This window comes from Gossypium hirsutum, chromosome A13, assembly GCF_007990345.1.
Source record: "Gossypium hirsutum isolate 1008001.06 chromosome A13, Gossypium_hirsutum_v2.1, whole genome shotgun sequence".
In the NCBI taxonomy this organism is placed as follows: Eukaryota; Viridiplantae; Streptophyta; class Magnoliopsida; order Malvales; family Malvaceae; genus Gossypium; species Gossypium hirsutum.
The window spans coordinates 81,278,784-81,295,693 of NC_053436.1; positions in this window are offsets into that span (position 1 = coordinate 81,278,784).

A 16,910-nucleotide genomic window follows, 5' to 3' on the forward strand; every position below is an offset into this window, starting at 1 on the left:
TTATTTTTTATCATCTTCAATCTCAAATTTCTTAAAGATAATCTTATCTTCTCTTCACCCCCTTTCGTTTTTCCCAATTACATTTTGTGATGTCTAGAAAAAATACTCGAGATAGAGGTTGAAACCAAAGTAGTTGAATCACCACTCCTAGAATTTCCTCCTCTTTCGGTCCACAAGGTCCCAATGGTACTCCTCCACACACATCAACTCCCTAACATGCCAAACCCCATCCTTTAGAAAGATCCAAGTATGACGTATCACTACGTACTAAACAATTTATATCTAAAATGAGTTCTAGTGTAAACTTTGCATAACTTCAATTTTTAAATAAAAACTTTAACAGATTAAATGTAGCAATACATAAGCCATATGGCATGTAAGTTTGAGTATGATATTTTCATCAAGTAAAGTATAATTCTTTGAAAACAAACCATAAAAATTTTAAGAGACTTCATTAAAAACATAATTTAACATATATTTTTTCTTTATACAAGTTCTTCTCAAAATACGCAAAGATATCACCCTCACATATCATGTAAAATACCAACAAAATAGATATCTCACAACAGCAATAGCGCTCTTACGTAGTCCTTCAAAAAGATCTTCCTCCAAACAAGCCTGAGAAGGAAAAGGTATTGGTGTAAGTTCATAAGAACTTAGTGAGTTTCGAAGATACCTGAAATAAGAATACTAACTAAATAAATGGGCCTTTCAAAAAGGATTTAACAAACAATAACACAAAGTATGCCTAATGGCATGTATAGTTCACAGACAGACTCAGTACGTCGACGGCGTATCATATAGGCAAATTCTATACGCCAACTCAACATAACTCAAACAATCCATTTTCATGTTAGCCGCATACTCCATTTGTAGAATCAAATACATAACATACATCTCCATTTCATTCCTAAAAATTCTCCCCCCTTAACTTCTAATTTCAGTATCATATGGTATAACATGTTTTATCGTGATCTTCCAATCTAGTTTGCAATAAATCTTCCCTATCGGAGGCTACACAAACATATCTCCTTATCTTAATCTCCTCATATTAGATCATTTCATATATTTCCTATCAGAAGCAGAAGGTAGTGGCTTAACATGAGAATGACTTTCACTTCATAACACAAACATACTTAACTCAAACTAACAACTTTGGACAATCAAAGTTCACACACACATACACTTTTCATTCCGCACAAAGAAAGAGTATTTACCTTAATCAACTATCAAATAAAGAAAACCATAACATATGGAAGTAAGAAAGAACTCACTAAAAATAATACCAAAGTCTGTAAAATAGGTCATTTGCCTTTATCACTCGGACCTTCAATAGCTTCTTAAGCTAAAAATAAGGATAATTAAACATATCAGACCACTGATCTATCAAATCTAAATATACATGCAAGAAACATCAACTCTTAAACCAGAACTAGAGAGCTTCTTTCCTTACATACCATTATAATATTTATGCATGCAGAACCACAAACACGTTATTTAAGAATATTATAGGGTTCATTAACAATTACTAGTGAGCTAAAACGAATGTTTAAGTTAGTTGAATACAACGAACCCAACTGGAGAGGTTTTTTGGACTTAAGTTTTCAAAGAGTTCAAAGAAAATCAAGGGAATGAAGAAAATAAAGATAACGCAAAGGTTTTCAGAGAAGACACTATTATTGTTATATACTTAAGCTCAGAGACAAGGTTTAGTGGGAAAATTAGATGATTCTACTAACACTATTGATTCTCATGATTAAGTGTGCTTATAATAATTTAAGTCTTTTCATCTACAGTAGCTTAGTTCCATTCTAACTAAACCTCAACTTAACTAACTGAATTACCTTACTAAACTATTAAAATAATAATTAAATATATTCAACTATGAACCTAATGAGTTCGTTAGGCTATCTGGGGTGGCATATTCTTAACAAAAGGATCCATTAAACCACATATCTCACCAAAATTAAGAGTTCGCCAAGTGGCGCATGCATAGAATCCTATACTTAGTCAAACAAACACTTTACTTACTCATCTCTACGCTTATTTTTCCAAAACGCACCAAACAATAACCATATATAGAGATTTCGCCAGGTAAGCTGTTACAATTCTTCCCCACTTAGAAAATTTCATCCCCGAAATTCATACTTGTAAATAATTGAGGATATTTCTCTTTCTCTGACTTTCTCTTTCGCATGTAGCTTCTTCTATACTATGATTTCTCCATAATACCTTCAGTAATGGAATCATCATATTTCTTAGATCTTCTACCTCTTTTGCTAAAATACGAATGGAGTCTTCTTTATAAGATAAATTCGGTTTAACCTCTAATTCTTCAACCTTCATAACATGATTTAGAGTTGATCTATATCTTCTTAGCATAGATACGTAAAATACATTATGAATCTTTGATAACTCAGGAGGTAGAGTTAATATATAAGCTACCGGTCCAATTTATTCTACAACTTCATATGAACCTATAAATCGTGGACTCAACTTTCCTTTCAGACCAAATCTGATGATCTTCTTCCAAGGAAAAACTTTTAAGAACACCTTATCACATGCTTCAAAAGTAATTTATTTTCTTTCCAAATCAACATATGCTTATTTTCGATCCTGTGCAGCTTTTAAATGACTACGAATAACAGAGACTTTTTCTTTTGTTTCACACACTAACTCAAGACCTATTAACTTTCTTTCATTGAGCTCCATCCAAAAAAATGGGCAATTTACATTTTCTACCATATAAACCTTCAAAAGGAGACATTTTGAAACTAGCATGACAACTGTTGTTGTAATCAAATTCAACCAAAGGAACATACCTTTCCCAATTCAACCCAAAATCAATTACACAACTTCTCAACATATCTTCCACAACTTGAATAACTCTAAACTTGATTTGAGGTCTGGATATTATCTAGTGAATATCAAAGGTAATGATGTGCCTAAACCTTCTTTTCGATCGTGGTATGGTCACTATGAGTTTTTAATAATGCCCTTTGGTTTGGCTACTACTCCTGCAATATTTATGGGCTTAATGAAAAGACTATTTCAACTATATTTGGATCAATTTGTAGTGGTATTTATTGATGATATTTTGGCCTATTCTAAGAACAAATTTGATCATGCAAAATATTTGAGAATTGTACTGAAAAGTCTACGTGATAATTAGTTGTATGCTAAGATCTTTCTGGTGTAGAGTATACAATTTATACAAATGCATCTTTAAATGGGCTAGGCTGTGTACTTATGCCGAAGGGTAAAGTTATAGCTTATGCATTGATCTTTCATAATATAGTGTAGCAGATTAAATTAGTTTTTGTACTTAAGAAGATTAAATACAAGCATTTTTATTATGTTTTAGTTAAGTTTTCCATAATTGCTTTGAATTTAATAAAAAGCTTATTTTGAGTCTTTTTATGACCTTAAGGGCCGAATGAGGCCTAAAGGTGAGATAACTTACTTAGTGAATGTGTTGGATACTATTCAAAAGCATAAGAACTCAAAGTTGGTCGTTGTGTTGCAACATGGAAAGTTTGATGTCGCAACATAGGGAGTAGAATACAAGAATTTCAAGTCTGCCTTTGATGTTGCGACATGCCCCTGAAGCCAAACCTAAACCAGGCATATTACCTTCATTGTCGCGACACAGACATTAGGGTGTCAGACACCGGCCCTATACGAAATAATTATGAGTGATGGGAGTTTTGGTTAGCACAATGGAAATTAACATGAAAACATCATCTAAACTAGAGTTGAGGACGACAACCAATCCTAAATCTATAAATTGGCTCTTCAAACACTTGTTTAAGATAATTTTTCTCTATAATTTTAGTTTCAATTTTCCTTTCTTTTAGGCTTTAGGTTTATTTTTAGTTCTTTTATGTTCATGTTCTTCGAAAGAATTTCTTCGTAAACACGATCAAACGTTTCAGGATTATTACACTTCATTAATCAAATACAAATAGGATTCTCTAAACTCTATTCTTGATTTATTCTTCATGCATATATTTGTTATCATGTTTATTATGTTTATGGATTCCTCGAAGATATAATCCTCTTACAGGGAATTAATGAGTGGAGGTGTGATTAACTAATTATTATGCAGGGTTTTCTTAGTGGATCAACTATTTGGGAGAGAAAGAACTTAAACCCTAGGCTTGAAAACCCTAGAAAGACATTTCGATGGAAATTAACCTAAAATTTGTATAGCCTATCTGTGAACACCTTAGCTCTGAACCGGTCTAAACTGTGAGGTTGAGAGATAAGTAGTTCTTGCCAACTCATTAGTTTAGTGGAAGATTAAGAGATCCTGCTAGGGTAACGATTAGTTGATTGAATAGAAGCCCGAAATAGGACTCAGTTCTGACCATTGAAGCGAACTAATTACCCATGTCTGAATTTGATTAAATTTAGAAATTAGTGATCTGAAGTCCATTTTATTTATGCGATTTATTTATTTATAAAAATCCAAAAAGATTTTTTTTATGTTTTATCATAATATAATTTATTTAAATTACTAATTAATTCTACTTGCGTTTAGGTTAACTTTAATTTTATAATTGCTTCCTTTGGGTACAATCCCCGGATTACTTACCTACTTTGTTGTAAAACTATATTACAACCTGACCCGTATACTTACGGACACTGCCTCAATTCCATATCTTTAGTTACAATATTTACACTTTGGACGTTTGTACGTCTAGAGGCGACCATGCATCACATCAGCTTAAATCTCATGAGAAAAACTATCCAACACATTATTTGGAATTTGCAGTAATGGTATTTGTATTGAAGATATAGAGACATTATTTACATGGAGAGAAGTGTCATAAGTTCTCTGATAATAAGAGTTTTAAATATTTGATGACTCAAAAGGATCTAAATTTTCACCAAAGAAGAGGGCTAGAACTATTGAAAGATTATGATCTGACTATGAGAATCATTCATGTAAGGCAAATGTAGTGGTAGATGCTTTGAGTAGAAAGACAGTGGTAGCACTAGTATCTCTCTGAGTGAAAGTAAGTATGATTGATAATTGATCATTATTAGCAGAATTAATTGTGAAGCCTACATTTCTTTCTTAGATTTTATAAGAGTAGATAAAAGATGCACAGTGTGATTTGTATAAACAACAAATGATATTTGGCCAAGCAACAAATTTTAGTTTAGGTAAGGATGGTGAGTTAAGATTCATGGAATGAATGTTTGTACCACCTAAGAATGATTTAATAAAGAATTTGTTAAGAGAAGCTCATCAGGGACCCTTTTTACTAAATCCAGGGAGTATCAAGTTGTACCGAGATCTGAAAAGTTGTATTGGTTTCCTGGGATGAAAAGAGAAATTGGAAAGTATGTTTCAACCTGTCTGACCTGTCAAAGAGTTAAAGAAAAGCACTAAGTTCCCTCGGGTAAGTTGTATTCTCCAGAGATACCAGAGCAGAAATGGGATAGAATTAGCATGGATTTTGTGTCAAGGTTACCCCTCAGCCCTTCAAAGAAAAATTTAATTTGGATAATAGTTGATAGGCTTATTAAGTTAGCTCATTTTCTTCCAGTAACATTACTTATTCTCTGGACAAGTTAGCTAAACTTTATATTTCTGAGATAATATGCTTACATGAAATCCTATCTTCCATAGTTTCAGATAGAGATCCAAGATTTACTTCAAGATTCTGGAAGCAACTGCATGGATCATAGGGAAATAAGTTGCAATTCAGTATTGCATTTCATCCTCAAATGGATGGTCTATCTAAAAGAGTTATTCAAGTTTTGGAGGATATGTTGAAAAGTTGTGTAATTGATTTTGGATTGAATTTGGAAATGTATGTTCTTTTGGTTAAATTTGCTTACAACAACAGTTATCAAATCCAGATCATGTTGTGAAGATTGAAGAATTAGAGGTGAACTGAATTTATCTTATGACGAAGAGCTCATTTTTATTTTCGCAAAAGAGGTAAAAGATTTGAGAAATATGGGGATTCCATTAGTAAAGGTATTATGAAGTAATCATGGTACAAAAGAAGCTACATGGGAAAGAGAAAGTCAAATGAAAGAGAAATATCCTCAGTTATTTATAGGTATGAATTTCGGGGACGAAATTTTTTAAATAGGGGAGAATTGTAACAGCCCATCTGATGAAGTCTCTTTATATGGCTACTGTTTGGTGCATTTTGGTAAAATAAGCGCAAGTAAAGTGTTTGTTTCACTAAGTATAGGATTCTATGTATGCGCCACTTTGTGAACTTTTAGTTTTGGCGAGATATATGGTTTGATGGATCCTTCTGTTAAGAATATGCCACCCTAGATAGTCTGACGAACTCATTAGGTTCACAATTAAATAGATTTAATTATTATTTTAATAGTTTAGTAATGTAATTTAATTAGTTAAGTTGATGTTTAGTTAGAATGGAACTAAGGTACTATAGATAAAAATACTTAAATTATTATAAGCGCACTTAATCACGAGAAACAAGAATGTTAGTAAAATTATCTACTTTTCCCACTAAACCTTGTCTCCGAGCTTAAGTATTTAAGAATAACGATGTCTTCTCTGAAAACCTTTGCGTTATCTTTATTTTCTTCTTTTTCTTAATTTTCTTTGAACTCTTTGAAAACTTAAGTCCAGAAAACCTCTCCAGTTGGGTTCGCTGTATTCAACTAACTTAAATGTTCGTTTTAGCTCACTGGTAATTATCAATGAACCATAAATATTCTCAAAGTTATTTATGTGTTTATGGTTCTATATGCATAAATATTAGAATGGTATGTAAGGAAAGAAACTTCTTAGTTCTGGATTAGAAGTTGATGTTTCTTGCATGCTTGTTTAGATTTGATAGATCAATAGTCTGATATGTTTAATTATTCTTATTTTTATCTTAAAGAGCTACTGAAGGTCCGAGTGATAAAGGCAAAGGACCTACATTATAGGTTTTGCTATTAGTTCTAGTGGATTCTTTCTTACTTCTATGTGTTGTAGTTTTTTTTATTTGATAGTTGATTAAGGTAAGTACTCTTTCTTTGTAAGGTATGAAAAGTGTATGTGTGTGAATTGTGATTGTCCAGAGTTGTTGGTTTAAGTTAAGTATGTTTGTGTTATGAAGTGAACTTCTTATGTTCAATCGCTACCTTCTACTTTTGATATGAAAGACATGAAATGATATGATATTAGGAGAAAAATAACAGAAGATGTGGTTGTGTAGCCTTCAATAGGGCAGATATATTGTAAATCGGATTGGCAGATCAGAATAAAACATGATATACCGTATGATATTGAAATGAGGAGTTAAGGGAGGGCAATGTAATAAATGAAATGAAACCGTATGTTATGTATTTGATTCTGTAAACAGGGTATATGGCTAACATGAAAATGGATTATCTGAATTATGTTGAGTTAGCATATAGAATTTTCCCATATGACACGCTCGGCGTATTGAGTCTATCTGTGAATTGTATATACCATTAGGCGTACTCTGTGTTATTATTTGTGAAATCCATGTTGAAAGGACCATTTATACAGTTAGCATTCTTATTTAATATCTCTTTGGAACTCACTAAGTTCCTATGAACTTACAACGTTATCATTTCCTTCATAGACTTGTTGTGTGAAGGAAGATCTTTTTGAAGGGCAACACTAGAGCACTATTGCTACTTTGAGATATCTATTTTGTTTGTACTGTGGATGATATGTAGATGTGACATCTTTGTGTATTTTTACAGGAACTTGTATAAAGAACAATTATCTGTTAATTTATGTTTTTAATGAAATCTCTTAAAAGTTTTATGGTTTGTTTTCAAAGAATTATACTTTAGTTGATGAAAATACCATTATCAAACTTACATACCAAATGGCTTATATATTGTTATCTTTGATCTATTAAAGGTTTTATTTAAATACTAAAGTTACACAAAGTTTACACAAGAACTGATTTTAGATTTAAACCGATTAGTAAGTAGTGAAATGTCATACTTGGATCTTTCTAAAGGATTGTAACGCCCTCCACCTGACCCAATTCGTCGGATTTGGATCCCGGGTGTTGCTACACATATTATTAACAAATTTAACAAAAGATTATAATATTTCTCATTATCTTAAATATTTTTATTTATTATTCTAACCGAATAACTTAGTGTTTTAAAATAGAGAAATATTTTAAAATAATTAGTTACAACAGACTTGACATGAATAATTGTAAAATAGAGGTTTATTAAAGACATATACAGATGATGTAAATCTTAGACTACACCACCTTTTAGCTTTATGTACAATAGCCCACTCTGACACTATCTTGACGTGCCCCTTTCGTTGTCCCTCCAGGCGGAGTCTCTTCCCATATAACTAAAAAAAATAGCAAACCTTGTAAGTACAATAGTATTTAGCGAGCATTATTACAGAGATACCTTAATGGATAATTTGCAATCTTGTATGAATTACTGTGTGCCAACCATCCTTTTGAACCATTTATTTCGAGGAAATATAACTATAGTTTTAACATGCACTTATATGCCAACTATCATGCTCTTATCATTCTCATATCTTCCTTACATAACTAACTAAGTATCCATACAAACATTTTCATACGTCTCTTTAACACACATATATTTCTCAACAAAACATATCCTCGGAGTCCACTTTTAACAACCTATGCTTTATCACATACACTTATCTTAAACGATTGTTCATAAACATTTGTCACGAGTAGATACATATATGTTTGGTGAATACTTATGCAGAATAGGATGCCATTAAATTCACACTCATACATACCCTGATTCGATACCACACCTACCCATACTGATGATGTACCATAGACCACTCATGTAAATTCCATATCATTTTATTTCAAAATCCCATAAGCTCAAGATAACACTGACCCAGATTTAGAATAATTTTAGAATAAAATTAAATATAATTCAAATATAGTGAATACCATATAATTCGGATTCAACCTTCACATAATATGGGTAAACTCATTTAATAATTTCTTAAGACTCTCATAACTATAAGTACACTCATTTTTAATATTTATAGTCATCACAGTGAATACTCATGGTGTAACACCCCGTACCCAAGACCATTTCCGGAGTCGGACACGAAGTGTGAACGAACTTAACTCATTTATTTATACAGTTCATTTAACCATTTCCAGACAAGCTGGCCAACTGCGTCACTGCCACCTTAAAAATCATATCTCGAGTTACAAAACTTAAAAACAAGTTCCGTAAATTTTTCTTGAAACTAGACTCATGTTTCCATCTACAAATTTTTTTCTAGAATTTTTGGTTGAGCCAATTAGTACAGTTTATTAGTTAAAGTCTCCCTTGTTTCAGGGTTCGACTACTCTGACCTCTGTGTATTACGAACCAGATATCTCTCTGTACAGAGATTCAATGACTATGTAGTTTGTCCCTAATAAAAGTAGACTCAATATGGAATCTGTACATATAAATTATGACTTCTAATTATCTTTGTAGAATTTATGGTGAATTTCTAAATTCGGGACAGGGGATCCAAAAATCGTTCTGGTCCTATTTCACAAGATTTTAAATATCTCATATAGTATAGCTCATATACTTGTTTTACTTCTTCCATGTAAAAATAGACTCATCGAGCTTCGATTCCATAATTTATCCATTATTTAATTTAATTTCTACTATTTTTAGTGATTTTTCAATTTCACAACACTACTGCTGTCTGCCTCTATTATTAGAGTAAATTTAGCATGCATATCACCAAGTATAATCATGACTAGCCATACCCAAGGCTAATCACTACCAAGCATTTCCTTACTACTCAATAACCATATCATGAGTGTAACACCGGAAATGATTAGCCATGACAAACGGCATAATAATTAAATAGACTTTAACCGTTACTTATAACTAAGTATCATAAGACCCAATTCAACTTAACATTTACGCCATTTTCGCATGGCTAAAAGTATACATACCAAAGTTCAAACAAAACATAATAGCCTATACATGCCGAAATGTTCTCTTAGACCAACTAAGAAGAAGATACCAAAAAGTTGCAAGCTGGTGCGATGACTTCGACGGTGATCCCGAGCACACAAAAATGGATCAAAGGAACCTAAATAAGTGACAAATAAACACACCAATGTGTATATAACTCAGTAAGTCATAAGCATTACATACCGTATAATTATAAGAGATCATAAGAGAAGCAAATAATGCAAAAAAAATCAGTTACTCCAACTATACCGAGCTACGCTATCATTTCTTAGAATTTCGATTCAATCTCATGCCAATTCCTACAATCAAATCAAACACCAAAACAACCCAATTGATTTAGACCCGATCCCTCAAAGCATGGAATTTTGATGCACTAGATAAATTTGTACCTACTCAGTACATGCCTCAAGTTCGATACTTTAGTTACTAGTTCTACCACTTCGTTCTTTCACGCTCATTTTATATTATTAATCGAATTTGCACACATAGTGCTCGTCACACTCGCACACATAGTGCCATAGCACACCGCACACTCAGTGCATTGGATTTTCTCTTATACTTCAACACCCAAATCGGCACACATAGTGCTACTTAATTCCACACACATAGTGCCACATGTTAACTCATTTTGATAAGGAAATTTACTTAATTTAAATAGCACATATGGTCATATTAATAAATAGGAAATTATTCCAAGAGAACTCCTAACGAAAGGAATCCCTTTTATGATTCACTAATATTATTTATATACAAGCTAATCAACCTCACAGGAGTGCTTAAGGACTTACCTTATATTGGATGAAATGATTCCCAATCGACTACTCGATTATCTTTGCTTTGCCTTTGTTTGATTCTCCCCCTTTGATGTCTTGATCTAGAATAAACACATTTAGTAGTTTAATTTTCTTGCTGGATACTTATGTGTATAATTAAATGGTTTTCACTCCATTTCACAACTATCCTTGTTCAAAATATCAAAACCTTAACCAATATTCGATTAATGCTTCATGGCCGAATGTATTATCACTATTAAGGTAACCTAGTCTCAAGTATTTTTAATTCTAATATACAACATCATGAATCAACTCAACCTTATAAGCCAATATTACTCCTTCAATCGATTATTGAGAGTTAACAAAAAATATTATCACAAACATATACACCTATATGGCCGAATATTCCAAATTAAATTTAACCTTACTTATGTAATTACCTATAAGTTATTATACATCAAATTTCATACATTTAACCTTTTAATGCCTATTAACCATTCTTTTGATCTTAACCTAAAATGACAACTCCCATACTCAACATTTCAACCGAATTATCCCTATCACCCGAACTAAAATTCGCACCTTAACTTCATACATTTTTTTTTATTATGACTTTCATAATTCATTCGGCCCCATCAAAGGACCCCTTTAACATACAAGGAAAATAATCATAGAGAAAGAAATTAACATTCTAATTAGACTCAATGTAACCGAATGTACCAAGTGCTACTAACCTACTTATTCAAAAATCTTCATTCCATACTATCATCCCCCTTTTATCCCATACAACATGAAAATGACCTCCAATGGTAACACTTAGATTCACGGCATGATGCCCAAACCACCATAAAAGCTCCAACTTTCTTAACATTACTAAGAGTGCATCCAATTACTAACTTAACCTATCATAAAACTAAATCAACAATTCAAAACTTACCTTTTACTAGCTAAAGAAGAATGCCGAATTTCTTTTGGCAAGTTCCCCTTATTTCTTCATCTCTTCATTCGGCCAAGAAGAACCGATTTCTTCTTTTGTTTTCATCACATTTTCATTCTTTTTTTTCTTTTATTATTTCCTTTCTTTTACATAAAATAATGACCACTTCATGGAAATTTACCACATATTCTAATATATGCTCCATCATGGCCGGCCACTATGTATAAAAAAGGAGTATTTGACATGCAAAACCATTATTTTCACTACATGCTTTAATAGGTCCTTATAGATTAACCTATCACATTTCAAAAGTGTCACACATAAGTCCTATTAACTAAATTCACATGCAATCGACTAAATCGAAGCTTAAAACTTTCACACATTCATATTCACATATTCTAGACAATAATTATCACATTCAAATACTTCGGTGACTCGGTTTAGCGGTCCCGAAACCACTTCCCGACTAGGGTCAATTTAGGGCTGTCACAACTCTCCCCCACTTAAAAAATTTTTCGTCCCCGAAAATCTTACCGGTAAATAGGTTTGGGTATCGTTCTTTCATAGAGTTTTCGGTCTCCCAAGTAGCTTCTTCCATCCCGTGTTTTAGCCATAACACTTTTACTAAAGGAACCCTTTTGTTTCGTAACTCTTTCACTTCACGAGCCAGAATACGAATCGGTTCTTCTTCATAACTCATATCGGGTTGAATTTCAACCTCTGGTGGATTAATTATATGCGATGGATCAGATCTATAATGTCGAAGCATTGAAACATGAAAGACGTCGTGAATCTTTTCAAGTTCAGGGGGCAAAATCAATCTATACGCAACTGGACCAACTCGTTCAGAGATTTCGTACGGCCTAATGAATCTCGGACTCAATTTGCCCTTACGGCCAAATCTGAGTATCTTTTTCCAAGGTGAAACTTTAAGAAACACTTTGTCTCCCACCTGATACTCAATGTCTTTTCGTTTCAAATCCGCGTACGACTTCTGGCGATCTGTGGCTGCCTTCAAACTTTCACGGATTACTTTTGCTTTCTGTTCAGCATCTTTAATTAAATCAACTCCGAAAATTTTACTTTCATCGAGCTCGGTCCAAAACAATGGTGTACGGCATTTACGACCGTATAAAGCCTCGTAAGGTGCCATCTTAATACTTGATTGAAAACTATTATTGTAAGCGAATTCAATCAAAGGTAAATACTGTTCCCATGAACCACTAAACTCGAGGATGCAACATCTCAACATATCCTCAAGTATCTGAATTATCCTCTCGGATTGACCATCGGTTTGTGGATGAAAAGCAGTGCTAAAATGCAGCTTGGTACCCAAAGCTTATTGCAATTTCTTCCAAAATCGCGAGGTGAATCTCGGATCTCTATCCGACACAATAGAAATCGGTACCCCGTGTAATCTCACAATCTGAGAAACATACAATTCAGCTAGTTTATCCAATGAAAAATCCGTTCGTACGGGGATAAAGTGAGCCGACTTAGTCAGTCTATCAACAACAACCCAAATCGCATCTTTCTTACTTGCCGATACTGGCAACCCAGATACAAAATCCATCGTGACTCGATCCCATTTCCATTCAGGTATCATGATCGGCTGAAGTAAACATGTAGGCACTTGATGTTCCGCTTTCACTTGTTGACATATTAAACACTTCGATACAAAATCAGAAATGTCTCGTTTCATACCATGCCACCAAAACTGACGTCTCAAATCGTTGTACATTTTCGTACTCCCCGGGTGAATTGACATTCGGCTACAATGAGCTTCGTTCAGAATCATCGAAAGGAGTTCTGAATTTCTTGGAACGCACAAACGACTCCTGAACCTCAAACAATTGTCATCATCAATTTGAAACTCTGATTCCATATTCGAAACACATTCAGCCCGTTTTGCAACCAATTCATCATCGACTTTCTGAGCTTCACGAATTTGATGAATCAATAATGGTTTGGCCTTTAATTCAGCTACTAACACATTGTCGGGTAGAACAGACAAGTGTACATTCATCACTCGTAAAGCAAACAGTGATTTCCGGCTTAAGGCGTCCGCAACCACGTTAGCCTTTCCCGGGTGATAATCAATGACAAGCTCATAATCTTTCAACAACTCAAGCCAACGCCTTTGTCGCAGATTCAAGTCTCTTTGAGTCATCAAATATTTGAGACTTTTGTGATCCGAATATACATGGCACTTCTCACCAAATAAGTAATGTCGCCATATTTTCAAGGCGAACACAATGGCAGCTAGTTCGAGATCATGGGTTGGATAATTCTTCTCATGTGGCTTCAGTTGTCTCGACGCATAGGCCACAACTCGACGTTCTTGCATCAATACACAACCCAACCCAAGTAGGGATGCATCACTATAAATGACAAACTCTTTGCTTGATTCGGGCTGCACTAGAATTGGAGCTTTAGTCAAATAAGTTTTCAGTTGATCGAAACTTTTCTGACATTTTTCCGTCCATTCGAACTTAACATCTTTTTGAAGTAGCTTCGTCAGTGGTGTGGCTATCATCGAGAAACCCTTTACAAACCGTCTGTAGTAGCCAGCTAGTCCCAAAAAGCTCCGAACCTCAGTAATATTTCTCGGAGGCTTCCAGTTAAGTATGGCTGAAATTTTGCTCGGATCAAATCGAATACCCGATGCAGATACCACATGACCCAAGAAGCTAACCTCTCTTAACCAGAACTCACACTTACTGAACTTGGCATATAACTGCTTATCTCGTAAAATCTGCAACACTAATCTCAGGTGCTCAGCAAGTTCAGTCTCACCTCTTGAATAGACCAAGATGTCATCAATAAACACAACTACAAACCGGTCCAAGTACTGTCTGAAAATTCGATTCATCAAATCCATAAATACCGCAGGGGCATTAGTGAGCCCAAACGGCATTACTAAGAACTCGTAGTGACCGTACCTCGTTCTGAAAGCAGTTTTGGGTATATCCGAATCTCGAATTCACAACTGATAATAACCCGATCTCAAATCTATCTTTGAAAACACCGAGGCTCCCTTTAGTTGATCAAACAAATCATCAATACGCGGTAACGGATATTTATTCTTTATTGTCACCTTATTCAGCTGACGATAGTCGATGCACAACCTCATGGTACCGTCCTTCTTTTTCACAAACAATACTGGAGCACCCCAAGTGAGAAACTTGGTCGAGCGAAACCTCTATCCGTCAACTCTTGCAACTGAGCTTTCAACTCTTTTAACTCGGTTGGTGCCATACGATACGGAGCTATCGAAATCGGGGTAGTCCCAGGTACAAGCTCAATACCAAACTCTACCTCCCGAACAGGTGGTAAACCCGGTAATTCTTCGGGAAAAACATCCGGATATTCACAAACCACCGGTACCGATTCAAGTTTCTTTTCTGGCTCTTTATTATCAAGCACGTATGCAAGATACGCTTCACACCCCTTTCTCATATATTTTTGAGCTAACATCGAGGATATTATTGTTGGCAATCCATTCAAGACAGTAGACTCAGCTCGGATTATTTCATTATTTGCACACCTCAAATCAATAGTCTTGCTTTTACAATTCACAACCGCATCATGCACGGTCAACCAATCCAAACCGAGAATAGCATCAAATTCATCAAATGGTAAAAGCATCAAGTCGGCCGGAAAACAGGAATCTCGGATCATCAGAGGACATTTCTTACACACTTTGTCAACAAGTACATATTGACCCAAGGGGTTTGACACTCGAATTACGAACTCAGTAGACTCAACAGGTAGAGTCTTACTGGATGCTAAAGTCTCGCATACATATGAATGAGTAGAGCCAGGGTCAATCAATGCAATCACATTAGTATCAAAGAGAGTGAAAGTACCAGTGATAACATCAGGGGAGGACGCCTCCTCTCGTGCGCGGATGGCATATGCTCTAGCGGGAGCACGAGTCTCAGATCGAACAGCCGTATCAGAAGTCCCTCTCTGGCCACCACCCCTACCTCCTGAAATTCTCGACGGTCTACCTCTAATCGTTGTTCCACTATGTCTTGCACCTTGCATCTTATTTTTCTCATCAAGTTCCGTGCAATCTCTAATGAAGTGATCCTTCGAACCGCATCTGTAACAGGCCCTGTTAGTAGACTTACCCCAACATTTGCCTACGTGTCGTCTTCCACATTGTGGACATTCAGGTTTTTCTTGACGATTATTACCCACACTAGCAACTGAAGTAGCTCGAGAGTTCGTTGATGGTATAGAAATTCCTGCAGTCGTCTTCGATTTATTAGTATCTTCCCTGAACTTCTTTACGGCCGAGAACGAAGTTTTTCCCGCCAATCTTTTACGGAAGTCTCTAGTTTTAAATTCAGCCTTCTTTTTCTCCTTTCCAAGTTCTTCTGCCTTACAAGCCCGTTCAACTAGTGTTACAAATTCTTTTATCTCCAAAATACCCACTAGTAGCTTTAAATCTTCATTCAATCCTTCTTCAAATCTTTTACACATAGCAATTTCATCAGCTACAAACTCCCGAGCGTATCGACTGAGTCTTACAAATTCGCGTTCGTATTCAGATACTGTCATACGGCCTTGCTTAAGTTCCAAAAACTCTTTACATTTTTGATCGATAAACCGTTGACTAATATACTTTTTTCGAAATTCCGTCTGGAAGAAATCCCAAGTAACTCGTTCCTTCGGGACTATAGTAATCAAGGTTCTCCACCAATAGTAGGCTGAGTCTCGTAACAAAGATATGGCACACTTTAAACACTCATCAGGTGTGCAAGACAGCTCATCAAAGACCCGGATGGTGTTATCAAGCCAAAACTCGGCCCTTTCAGCATCATCAGTAGCTATGGCTCGGAATTCCTCAGCCCCGCACTTCCTAATCAAATCCACAGGAGGTTTACTCGGCCTTACAGGATCAGTATCTGGTGGTATTATAGGCACCTGAGGTGAATTATTTAAATTCGGGAATGGTTGAGCAGTCGAGTTAGTTCGGGCATATTGTGCGACCCACTCATTCATCATGGTAAAGAAGGCTTGTTTTGCCCTATCATCTTGATTATTCACGGATGATTGAGGTTCAACAGGCAGTGTCCCTTGCGCAGGAGTAGGCGCTACACTTTCAACGTCATCCGCTAAGGTTCTCTCTAGATTGGGTTCCATTTACTAATCAAAACAAAAAAATTTCGACCGTGAGAAGTCATCACACTATCAAACACTAACATTAAGGCATGTAC